The sequence below is a fragment of the Bison bison genome, unplaced genomic scaffold (assembly GCF_000754665.1).
Source record: "Bison bison bison isolate TAMUID 2011002044 unplaced genomic scaffold, Bison_UMD1.0 scf7180017864461, whole genome shotgun sequence".
Taxonomy (NCBI): Eukaryota; Metazoa; Chordata; class Mammalia; order Artiodactyla; family Bovidae; genus Bison; species Bison bison.
The window spans coordinates 20,004,877-20,018,521 of record NW_011495023.1 but is presented as its reverse complement, the minus strand read 5'-3'; the positions used below and the strand labels follow the sequence as shown (position 1 = coordinate 20,018,521).

At 42.4% G+C, this 13,645-nt stretch overlaps 1 protein-coding gene across 2 annotated transcripts in view; it reads right to left on the bottom strand.

Annotated features, from left to right (window-relative positions):
- PCSK2 (proprotein convertase subtilisin/kexin type 2) overlaps nt 1–13,645 on the bottom strand; it is a 239,510-nt gene that overhangs the window by 189,693 nt on the left and 36,172 nt on the right. The gene's annotated exons all lie outside the window — the stretch shown is intronic.

The window sequence follows — 13,645 nt, the reverse complement described above, 5'->3', positions numbered from 1 at the left end:
GTGGTCAGAACTCACGGCTCCTGATCCTCTGTTCACCACTCTCCCCACAACACGTACAGCCCCTCACGTGGCCGCCACTGATGCCTCTGCCCCGAAAGGGCCATTTTGCTTTTGTCTCACGCCAAAGTTCATGCCTTAGAGAAGCCCACTTCTCTGAAATCTTTTTCAGATTCACTGATTTCTTAAACTTGAATATACCTGAACAAGGAATGGACTCTTTTATAAAGAAAATCATTTCTCCTTGGCTTCTCCATTTTGACATGTTATTTAAAATATGCATAAAGTAGAATTTGGTAGCAACTCCTAAGGCTTATAGCTCCTACATACCTGTGAAACTAACACGAGTTTACAAGTAATATACAAACAGCACCACAAGTACAATAATACCCGATGAAATACCATTAACTAAAAGACCCTTTGGATAAGATATAGACCCCTGGGGTGTAGTGGCTCTGACTGTCCGTCCACCGTAACATGCTCTACACCTGATTCAGTTCTCCACATTTCATATTTAGCCTGAATGGTGAGAAAATTGACTATTACTGTATGATAAATGCTCCAAGAGTTAATGTCTTGAGTCAATTGTCTTATTTGGGTCAAGATTTTGTGGGTCAGAAGTTCAGAAGAGACCTGTCTCTGGGTAGCAGCAGATGGTGTGGCCGCTGGGGCTGAAAGGACCACTTCCAAAAGCTTCTTCATTCCTACGGCTGTATCTGGATTCACTTTGGCTATCCTTTTCTCCTCATGGTGTCTCAGCCTCACTTCAGAACAGAGTATTCTCAGGATGGTCACACTTTCTACATGGAGTTGGCTTCCAACAGTCAAGAGTGGAAGCTACTCTTAAGGGCTTCATCATAAATGTAAGAATTGGCATAGCATCCCTCTTGTCACATTCTACTGCACAAAGTCACAAGCCTCCTCAGATTTACAGGATGGAGAAACGGGACTCCACTTGTTGATGGAGAAGGGCCAAGTCATGTTGCAGAAGAGCACATGTGATGAGAGAGATTGTTCTTGACATCTTAGCAAAATGTAAGTTCCCCAGTTTGGCACAAATGCCCCATCCTTTCTCATTAACCAGGGACTACATGGTACTAATTGCTGCCAATATAATTATGAATGTGAGTGCTGAGCTTATAAAAGAGCCTCTGTCCCAAGGAGTCCCCCATAAAGTTAGAGCATGCTTTTATTTGTATTTTTATTACTGTTTTGAGTTAAAAATGTACCATATAAGGGCATTTCTACAGTGCCCATGTCCAATTTTTCTCTCCTTCAGGAGAACGTGGGTGCTGTATCCATCTCAGCTTCTTCAAACTGAGTCACACACAGTGTCTCCTTCTGGCCCGTAGGTGATGAGGAGATATGATATGTGTCCTTCTCAAGACAAAGCATTTAAGAGTGGGTTGATTTCATCATGCTTCCTCTTCCCCTTCCTCTTCCATATTAGAGCAGAGGCATCTCAAGATGCTGGAATCTTCAACAGCATCAGTTGCTGAAAGATTATGTGAATCAAAGCCCCCATGGACCCATGCTGGACATGCAGTATGAAGGAACAGTAAACATTTGTACATCAAACTGTTGGAACTTAGGGGCAACATGATCCAGCTTATCTTAACTAATATTTTTATTATTCATAACATTCTGGTAGGAAATGTGAGAGTCCCAACATAATACACTTTCAGGAACATTGTTCTAATTCACACTAAAATTTTTCATGGAGTAGAGGCAAGCAAGGAGCATAAATGGAGAATTAAGAGGGAGAAAACACAAAAGTAGTAGATGGTAATGTTAGCTTTTCTGCTCTGGCAAAAGTCATTGTTATTTGTGAAACTAATATGTATTTTTAAAGATGAAGTCACCCTCATAGCTTTGAAATGCTTGAGCATTCATTTGTAGCCATTTGCACTTGCATTGTGATTCCATGATAGAGATGACAAATTGAGACAATTTATTTCAGATATTTGGACTTTCATTGTTTTTTAATGCTACGGATGATAAAATAGAAGCAATTAGTAAGGGTTAAGTGACTTGCCCATGTTGCATGACTAAGTAGGAGATGAGTTTTTTTTTAATGCTCTGAAGAAGTCAAATGACAAGTTATATTTTAGCCATGGAGAATATAACCCTTGGCCAAGTTATTTTTTTTCTGAGATGGTTTAACTTACTCATTAAAAAGGAATCACTGTATTAAGTTTTAGAAGAATCTGATTTGGTCTACACTTGAGTGCCACCTGGTATACTCTCATGATTAGCATTGATGATTACTCATTGATTTTGGTTTTTTGATTAAAAATTTTCATGATTAAACATCAACCATTTGCAGATGTGTGGACAAATTATCAACTGAATTCAAATTACCTCTAAAGACCAGATTGCAAACTGGTTGGTCTGGTGATTTTGGTCATGTGAACAGCTGAATTAGATTGCTCCCTGGGAAAGAAACTGATTGCTCAGAGAGCAGTGCACACAAACAAATCAACTAGATTCAAAGTGATGCTGTTAAGCTATATAAACCCAGTCTTCAAATAGCCTCCCTGGCAAGACCCTGTTTTTCATTTAACCTGAATGATGTTTGTGGGTTGTGGGTACTTTATAATTTCCTTTCAATATGAAGTCAGTGTGAGATATTCCGTGGAGTTTATATTAATAGATTTATATCATCCAGGACAAAGGCTTTTGAGCTTTCTTTTTTTTTTTTCTGTTCTATTCAACCTTTTTATTAAGAACTGGTTGAGGATATTGATGTTGATCAAAATCGGACAGGAAGTTCTGTGGGAAGGAATGACAGGAAGGTGGGAAAGATACTGAATCAGGATCCAAGACAAACTTAACAGGTCATAATAAACTGAAATATGAATAAGATGAAAAGATAAAATATAAATAAGATGAAAAGTTCAAAAATTAAACCTAAGTCTTTGCTTTAGGACCAATACACCAATCTTCCAAGGATGGATTGATTTGCAGCACATCCGAGAAGACACTAGAAGTTCTGACTAGTTGAAAGGTCAGTATTAGTCAACATAAGATCCGTGACCTCTAAAGAAGGATAAAGTGATCCAATGGTGTGTTCATAGAACAGCCTTCAAAGTATGAGGAATGAGACTCCAGGGCTACTCTGACATCAGATCATAGCTGGATTGTGTGTTTAGTTCTCAATGTTCAGAAAGGTGGGATGAGGAAGGACAGGAAGTCAAACCAAATTAAAGTGTCTTCAAGAACCAGGAATGTTTATTCTGAAGCAGGTCCAGAGTCATAATAAGTATATTCAAATGTTTAAAGTGTTCTCACATGGAGGAGGAGATCATTTAGCCCCGGAAAGCAGAACCTGGATGTGTCCCAATGCATTGGGATTGCCTTAAGGAAGAATTTTTTTTTTAAGCTTTCATTTTTCCTGGGAGTATTTTTTTTTTTTTTTTTTGGGGGGGGGGGGGGCGGTGCTGCATCTGGTCTTCATTGCAGTACATAGGATCTTCATTGCAGTGCCTGGGCTCTATCATTGCCCCATGGCATGTGGGATCTTAGTTCTTTGACCAGGGATCAAACATGTATCCCCACCTAGGAAGGCAGATTCCTAACCACTGGACTACCAGGGAAATCCCAAGGAAGAACTTTTATGTGGACCACCTTTGCAAACTGTGAGGTCAGTGAGGGGTTGGAGAGGTTGGGAAAGCTTGCACAGAGGTGACTTGTCCAATACTGAGTCATCCTGCTTGGGGAAGTTGAAGAGGAGGGGTTGAAAAATGGAGCCCCATGGACAAATTTGCTCTGCTGACTTATTTTTTCATGTGTTAAGAATCCTTGACTAAGCCACTAATATATTTAAGAAGCACAAAGATTTTGTACTAAGGTTGGCATTTTCTGATTTTCTTGAAACATTGGCATATCTGGTAGCCATGGATCTCCATTTTTGTGAGATAACAACCATCTGAGGAAGCTGTTCTGCTTCTTCCTGTGAAAGGATTATGCTCCCTGGTTCTCCACACTCCCCACCACTCCCTGTTGTGTCCCCACCTAGAGGCAGAAGAAGAAGTGATCATGTGTCCACTTGCTTGAGTTACTTGTCTGCTTACACCCAACCCATCTCAACTGGTGACTTATTTGCTTAGCCTCTCAAGGCCTTCTGTTTGTTATCCTGATCTGATTGACTGTGTTGGAGAATAGAATTTAGTTAGAAATCACTGGTTTTCAAATTTTTTTTTTTTAGTTGAAATAACAATACTTCTGCTCGTTGCCACCCAGTTTGACAAATGAAATCTCACACCAAATCCACAGATGTAGAGAAGGGACTTGCAGACACAGTGGGGGAAGGAGAGAGTGGGATGAATGGAGAAAGTAGCATCGACATATATACACTATTATGTGTAAAACAGATCGCTAGTGGGAAGCTGCTGTGTAACACAGGGAGCCCAACCTGGTGCTCTGTGATGACCTAGAAGGGTGAGACGGGGGAGGAGAGGGAGGTCCAAGAGGGAAGGGATGTATGTATAATTATGGATGATTTCTATTGTTGTACAGCAGAAACCAACATAACATTGTAAAGCAATTTTCCTCCAATTAAAAAATGAATTAAAAAAAAAAAACAGGAGGAAAGTCTATTATCTTTGAAGTGAATGAAAAGCCTCTATCTCATCATCTCTTGTTTCCCTGGAGGCAAGAAATGGAATTTTAGGGCTCTGATGACCTGGTTTGAACAACGCATGATGTGAAATTTTCTTCTAAAAGCTGGGGATACTAACATAAGCAGTAGTTCTTCCAAACACTTTGCAGTAGCAGTCCCCAACTTTTTGGCACCAGGGACCGGTTTCACGGAAGATAATCCACGGACTGGAGAGAGGGAAGGTTTCAGGATGATTCAAGCACATGACACTTATTGGGCACTTTATTTCTATTATTATTACATCAGCTCCACCTCAGATCATCAGGCCTTAGGTCTTGGAGGTTGGGGACCCCTGCTTTATAGTAGTCATTTAAAGAAAATTCCCATTTCTCATATGAAAATAAAGATATGCAAAGGAAGGATCACAAACTAGCAGGAAATCTGGGTTTTGGTTCTGGCTTCACATCAACCAGGGCTCAGATGGTGAAGAATCTGCCTTCAATGTGGGAGACCTGGGTTCGATCCCTGGGTCTGGAAGATCCCCTGGAGAAGGGAATGACTACCCTTGCTTGGAGAATCCCATGGACAGAGGAGCCTGGTGGGTTACAGTCCATGAGGTCGCAAAGAGTCAGAAGTGACTGAGCGATTAATACTTTCACTACTTGCACATCAACCAGATGGAGGAACCTCAGATATAAACATCAGAAGGGACCTTCGAAGGCTAACCAGTCTACACTCCTCACTTCGTAGACAAGGAACTGAAGACAGGGGGATAAAATGATTTGACAAGGAAACATGGCTAGTTATTATCAGAGCTGGTGTCAGAACCCAAGAATGACCTTGGGTGGCACACCCTCCATCATGCTCCTTTTGCTCCTCCCTTGGCAGTTCTTTGATTCTGTTTACACACAATCGATTTGTGAACCACTCTGGTTTTGGAGAAGGAAATGGCAACCCACTCCAGTATTCTTGCCTGGAGAATTCTACGGACAGAGGAGCCTGGCAGGCTACAGTCCCTGGGGTCACAAAGAGTTGGGCACGACTCCTGTTCTCTGGGAGGGCTTTCCCCTGTCATTTCTCTGAGGTGTCCTTACAAACTGACATGCATTAAGCAGTCCTTTATATGAGGGGGCCTGCTCTGCTTTTTCAAGGGGAATGGAAAGCAGAAAATTGTTTTGTCTTACCTGTTTTCTCTCAGGCAATTAGCTCTTTATTGCTGACTGGGACACACTTGCCGTATAAAAGATGGGAAACACAATATTTTCAGTACAGATAATGGGAAACCAATTGGATAATCTCTAGCAATTGGACTGTTATTCAGAAGTGAATCTCTTTGTCTAGCTGCTTCAGTCATTTCCTCGACTCCACTCACAAGGGTTTGAAGCTACTGGAAATGGTAGGAATTCATTTCCTCTCATTTTTCTAAATTCCTTTGACTTGGACTGAAGAGCACAAGCTTGCTTATGGATGAAGATGTGATCACAAACACGTCAATGGACATCATAAAAGCAAAATGGCTAAACCAGTTTCAAAATACTCCAAGAGAGTTTCAGAATGGGTTGTTTTTTTTTTTAAACCTTTCTTAGGCTTATCCATGAATCATGATCTTAGGAAAACCCATAGCCAGATAGACATACTTATTTTAACCATTTGTTTGTGTCATCATGAAGGAGCACAGAGAACCTCCTTCAACTAAGCATTGAATACAGCTCACTCTGGAGCAGTGGTTTCCAGAGTGAGGAAACCGCTCAGATCTGTCTACCTTCTAGACAGATTTTTATATCTTAACAGGGAATTATTTTAAGAACTCTACCTTTCTGAAATACATGAAAATGTGATCAAGGCAGAATCAACAGAGCTTGGATTTTGCATTTCTGAATTGGTGATTAAGGTTCTTACCTGTGGGTCTACAGTCCAACTTGATCTGTCTCATAGCTTTTATAGTTTCTTAAAATTAAAAAGACGGAGAAGGTAATGGTAACCCACTCCAGTACTCTTGCCTGGAAAATCCTATGGACAGAGGAGCCTGGTAAGCTGCAGTCCATTGGGTCGCTGAGTCCGACACGACTGAGGGACTTCACTTTCACTTTTCACTTTCATGCATTGGAGAAGGAAATGGCAACCCACTCCAGTGTTCTTGCCTGGAGAATCCCAGAGCCTGGTGGGCTGCCGTCTATGGGGTCGCACAGAGTCGGACACGACTGAAGTGACTTAGCAGCAGCAGCAGCAGCAAAATTAAAAATAAGTGCCCAACTCAGATGTCCCTCTTGCCATGTCAAACAGAGGCTATTTCTGGGTAACTCCGCCTAGTAACTCACAGAACTGGCTTGGCTCTGAGATATTGCCTCGTTGGCCTTGAGATTTTAGATTGGTTCTTATCCATTCTGAGTCAAATGTGACTGCCTGCTTAAAAATACACCATCCATCCCAGATACAGCAGTGTCCGGTTGAGTTAAAATTCATGCCACCATTTTTATTTCATAATCTCATGCATGTGCCATGAATTTCAATACTCTTTCATAAAAAATAGGTTAGAGATGGAAAAACTGAAGAAACTCATATTTCATTGGTATTTCTAGGTGGTTTTAGCAAGAAATAATTATAGGGAATTATATACAAATATAATTATATCTTGATACTCTGGTAAAAGTGAATGAGTAGGACACATTGACTACATGGGTCTTTGCTTGACCTCTGACCCTTTTTCTCTGGTATCTGTCACTTCTCTATTTCCTCTGCTGGCTCCCAGTCATCTTCCAGATTTCTAACTTTCATTAATAGAATGCCCCCGGGCTCAGTCCCACATAAATTATCTTCTCTATTTGCATTCATTTCTCAGATAATTTCAACTTGTCTCATGGCATTGAATGCTATTAGTAGATGGTGGCTCCCAAATTATGTCATCAACTCCAACCTCAATCCTAAACTTTTAAATGTGCTTGCTTATTTTACTTGGATGCTCCAAGCAACTCTCAGATGTTAACATGCTTAAAACTTGTCTCTTGATTCCCTACCCACTCCCAATCAATGTGCTTTTCCTCCCATCTGTCCATCTACATAAAAGTCTATCTACTCTGTGCCCGAGTAACTCAGGCCAACTGCCTTAGTTACCCTGGCGTTCTCTGTTCCTCTCTCATTCCTGATTTAATCCATCAACAAAGTGAAGTTGCTCAGTCGTGTTTGACTCCTTTTGCGATCCCATGGACTGTAGCCTACCAGGTTCCTCAGTGCATGGAATTTTCCAGGCAAGAGTACTGGAGTGGTTTGCCATTTCCTTCTCCAATGAATCAGCAAATATGAAGACTCTACCTTCACGAAACATCCCTTCATCAGACTTGTTTCTTACCACTTTGACCAGCTTCTACCCTGGTTTAAGCTGCCATCCTTTCCCCACCATCATTCTTGAAAGATGACATCACCTTGCACTGATCTCCTAATTTCCAGTGTGCAGCCCCATGCCTACCTCATAGTCTATCATTCATCCCAAAGTAGAGCAATCCCATCTCATTCATTCAGTCAGTCGATTCAGTCCTTATCCTGACCTATAATGTCTTAAGTGATCTTGCTTCCTTGCTGACTTCATTTCTTTTCCTATTCTCCTTGGCACACATCTTCCCAGTCTTACTGGCATCCTTGTTGTTCACAGAACACATCAAACATGCCCTGGATGGGAGGCAGGTCAGGGGAAATTCACCTTAAAAACACTGAAGATTTTGGTGGAAAGTCCTAAAAGTTTGCCAGCTCGCCTTCTGAGAGTTATCATCTTGTGAATTACTAAGATGATACAAAAGCACTTTCTTCTTTCCATGTTGCTTTTCTCTGCCTTAGAACCTCTTAGAAAGAAAGTTACGTCTCCCCAGAAGTCTACCAGAATGGTGTCTTCCAGTGTTCTTCTTTCTCTTTTGGCCGTGAGGCAGTGTCAGCATAAGTGATCATTTAAAATAAGCTCACAACATCTAGAAAAAGCCTGACTTACTCCTTAGCAACTTTCCCTGTGCCTTTCTGAATCCATAGTAAACACAGCTCCCCTGTTCCCCACAAAGAGTTAATTATAGCTCTCTCAGCAGCTCTTTGCGGCAGGAAGCCAGGTACATCTGCAGCGCCCAGAAGAGACACAGAAAGTGCTCCCTGCTGAATCGTGAAGCCAGCAGATTAGGGCAGATTCAGTTTCCCTTGGGTTAGAACATCACTAAAGGTGGCTCTCTTTTGCTTCCTCCCCCAACACATTGTTCCTTCTCCAGATGCTCTCATCACTCTCAAAAATGTGCACCCCATGAAGGTTTATACTTGCTGAGCCTATCTCTTAACGAGGGGTCTAGAAAATTAATCTGGTCACTAGTTGGGAAGCTAAGTCAGTATCTGCTCCATGTGGGTTTCTCAGGCTCACCCTTTGGGCTCCAAGTGTGGTCAAAGTTGCGTGTCTACAGATTTACTTTTCCCTCTGAGCTCATGCAGTCCTGGGAGGAGGGCAGTGAGGGAAGCTGGGCTGCCTAGAGAAAGTTGCCAACCCTAGAGGCATGCCAACATTGCCAGAAAGGCAAGGCTTAGGGCAGAATGTTGGTCCCCATGGTCTCCAGACCCTGGTGGTCACTCTCATGACTATGTGATATATCACATGGTAAAAGGGACTTTGGGGATGGAATTAAGGTGACTAATCTGCTAAGATGTAGAGAGGGGGATTATGTTAGGTTATCTGGGTGGGTCCAATGGAGTCCCAGAAGCCTGAAGCAGAAGAGAAGTAGAGGGATATGAAGACAAGAAGGATCAGATGTGTGTTGTTGATCTGAGAATGAAGGACTCACGGGAGAAGACACTGCAACCCCGTTCTCAGAAACATCTTTTATACACTCAACTCCCCGCCTCAGAGTCTGTTTCCACAGAATGCAAGCTAAAGCCCGATCTTTGTTTACTCTTTTGTAGAGAAATCCCACCGAAGGGACAGAGTTCTGAAGTAGGTAACATGTAAACTATGCATGGTCAAAATGAACTTTGGACATTTCTTAGGAAAGTTAGAAATCAATATACTGTGTCTCAGTGCATCACAAATGTGTGGAATTTCCTTCCACAAGGAACCCAATCCTGTCTCATTGTTCACACAGCAGATGAACAAGCTAGCTTGTACTTAGGAAATATTTTGCATCAGAAGTATTATCTTTATCATTATTTTTTAATTTATTTTTAACTGAGGATAATTGCTTTACAATGTTGTGTTGGTTTCTGCCATACAACAACAGGAACCAGCCATAGATATACATGTGTTTCCCTCCCTCTTGAACCTGCATCCCATCTCCTATCCCTTCCCACCCCCTAGGTTGTTGCAGAGCATCACATTGAGCTCCCTGTGTTATGTAGCAACTTTTCATTAGCTATCTGTTTTACATATGGTAACGTACATGTTTCCATGTTACTATCTCAATTTGTCCCACCCTCTCCTGCCCCTGCTGTGTCCATAAGTCTGTTCTCTATGTCTGAGGCTCTATTCCTGTCCTGCAAATAGGTTCATCAGTATCATTTTTCTAGATTCCATCTATATGTATTAATATACGACATTTGTTTTTCTCTTTCTGACTTAAGAAGTATTATCTATAAATGCTAAAGGCTCTCACCCAGAAAGGTGAATCGCTCCCACTATGACCTGGGAGGGAAGGATGTGGGCTGCATCCTCAGATGACTCTGCTTATTCTGGCCCCTGGAGGGCACACATGGGTTAAGCAGACTCCTGAGCAGAAGTGCCCACTTTGTTGTTATTTCCCTTCCTTTTTCACATTTCCATTTATAACTCAGGCGTTGAATTCACATAAATCACATAAGCTGATGATATATCTTCATAGTTTCCCATTACACTACTTTTGATTGAGGGAATCCAATTACTCGTGAGTGAGAACGAGTTCTTAAAGAATCACAAGTTCATAAGCAGTATCAATCCTCATTTAGCTTGCTATCTAAATCATCTCTGGTATTGAGAGGCGTCATCAGTTTTATTATTTCTTCCCCATCAATCATGACTGTGTGACCCCAGAGAAGTCACCCTCTTAGGTTTATTTTATCTCAATGATATTTTAAAGCTGGAAGGCAGAGTGTTGAATCAATGTTTCCTATGGAATCTTCCTGTTCTACAATTCTCTTTGTGCAGAGGACCAGGGAAATTATGAAATCTGAGTCAGTGACACAGCAGCACCATGCAGTGTGGGGACCCCTCACAAACCACGGGATGGTCAGTACGTCATGAGCCTCCCTAAGCCCCTGTTTCCTCGCCTGTAGACTCAGGATCCAATGCCACTTAATGCACAGGAGATCTCTGAGGATTAATGAGATGATGCCTGCTAATCCTTAGCATGGGTTGGACAGCAGGATTTGTAGCGAGACATCATCAGCCACTGCCGACAGCTTCTTCCATGAAGCATCTCCATTTCGACCTCTGCTTGGGGACTCTCTCCCGCATTCTGAGGCTCATGCACAGGATGTACCAGGGGTTTAACATTCAGATCAGCTCAGAAACAGACAGCTCGGAAACAAGAGACACCAGAAAGGGCAACTGTCTTTCTGGTGGGACAGCTCTGAAGCGTGCCTGTGAAACCGAGGCTCAGCTGTCTAAATGCAGACCTGCTGTAAATCTCAGCCTCTGCTTACTTTTGTCACTTCCCTCCATCAATTTACTCTTCCTCTTGTGCATCTGAGGATCAACCTCCCAAATAAGTGACCCTCTTCCAGGTCCTTGTCCCAGGGTTTGCTTTTTGCAGGAACCCAAACTAAGACAGCAGCCTTCAACAGACACGAACCAATCTTAACAACCGTTATGAAATTAAACTGAGAGGAGGCCGTGGAGAGACTCCCCTCTGGGCTCTTCTTCCTCAGCCATCTGAGTCCTACAGAAGTGTCATGAGCAGGATCTTGAAGGACTGTGTAAAGACCGTGTAAAGTGCTTTCTCCCCACTTACGTCCACAAGGTCGCTGGCTGGCTGGTTGGGTGTGGAGAGGTATAAGCCCAAATGCCTTCCTACTAGATGTTGCTGTAGTGGTTCCCTTGCATTTTTGGTTCATTTTTTGTAAAGGAGCTTTGCTTTCGAACCCTGAGACCCACATTCTAAAAGTGTGTGTTTGCTACTTCAGGGTTCTCGAGGAGAGGAAACGTGCATAGAAGCAGGGAGGAAAAACCCGAGGAAAAAGGAAGAAACGATGCGAAGTTTTTCTGTGCACTCCTTGAGAAGTGATTTGCCTCTTCAAAGTGGTCAATGTGGTTCCTTTTTTCATGATAGAAAATTGAGCCGATAACAGAGCAAGAAAGGTCCAGGTCACTGAAGGGGTCACATGGTTCAAGTGTTATTGAGACAATCCTTGAGGGGTGGGTTTGGGGCTGGGTCTCATCCAATTTTCACCAATAATTAAAAAATGTGTTTTCTGGGCCTCGTCTCACCTTCTCTATCTTCCTCTGGCATCACCTTCACTTTGTTTCAATTCCCCGTGTCCCCAGTTTACTATTCAGTTTGCAGTAGACATGCCAGAGGCACCCATGAATCCTGTTATCCTGCTCAGGAGTGTCTCTTGGGAATTCCAGCTAATCTGTGTCTCCGAGGCCTCAAGAGTTAAAGGAATTTCAAACCTCACCACTGGCTAACTCTCTACTTGCATGACTTTATCAATGGACCATGGGCTTCCCTGGTAGCTCAGCTGGTAAAGAATTCACCTGTAATACAGGAAACCCCGGTTTGATTCCTGGAGGAGGGATAGGCTACCACTCCAGTATTCCTGGGCTTCTCTGGTGGCTCAGATGGTGAAGAATCTGCCTGCCATGCAGGAGACTTGGGTTTTATCCCTGGGTTGGGAATATCCCTTGGAGAAGACATGGCAACCCACTCCAGTATTCTTGCCTGGAGAATCACCAGAAACAGAGGAGCCTGGCGAGCTAGAGTCCATAGGGTGGCAAAGAGTCGGACACAATCATATCCGTGGACCCCAGAGCTCTTATAATCATGCATCCTGGATGGTCCTTTCCTTGTGAGAATCTCAATTCCAAATAGGTTGCTCCCTTGCTGACCAAGAGACCTAAATCCAGGGTGGAAAAGATGGGGCCAATATTGGGGACCTGAGTCAGTTTTTGGCTTTCAAACTCGTGTGTGACTCAAGCACACACCCACCTCTTTGTTACCTTTATTTCAAGAAGGAATAACAACTGTTGGTCCAACTCATGTTCCAAGGTAATGAGAAGATGAAGAGAAGCAGCCATGAAGGCCCTCTGGAATAAAAGCATGAAAGCAATTCAAAATACTATTGTACTTGCTGTACTATTTATAATAAACTCACTGTGTCTGTGTTTCTAAATAAGTAAAATGATTAAATCTATCAGCTTTAATTCTTTCCCTCGAGAAGACATTCAGAAGAGAAACCAAGGAATTCCTATCCATTTCTTAGAGCAGGATCTCAGCACCACAAATCTCACCAATTTAGAGTCAAGTATGAAGATAAATGGGAAAGACTAGAGATCTCTTCAAGAAAATTAGAGATACCAAGGAAACATTTCATGCAAAGATGGGCTCGATAAAGGACAGAAATGGTATGGACCTAACAGAAGCAGAAGATATTAAGAAGACGTGGCAAGAATACACAGAAGAACTGTACAAAAAAGATCTTTGTGACCCAGATAATCACGATGGTGTGATCACTCACCTAGAGCCAGACATCCTGGAATGTGAAGTCAAGTGGGCCTTAGAAAGCATCACTACAAACAAAGCTGGTAGAGGTGATAGAATTCCAGTGGAGCTATTTCAAATCCTGAACGATGATGCTATGAAAGTGCTGCAGTCAATATGCCAGCAAATTTGGAAAACTCAGCAGTTGCCACAGGACTGGAAAAGGTCAGTTTTCATTCTAATCCCAAAGAAAGGCAATGCCAAAGAATGCTCAAACTACCACACAGTTGCATTCATCTCACATGCTAGTCAAGTAATACTCAAAATTCTCCAAGCCAGGCTTCAGCAATATGTGAACCATGAACTTCCTGATGTTCCAGCTGGTTTTAGAAAAGGCAGAGGAACCAGAGATCAAATTGCC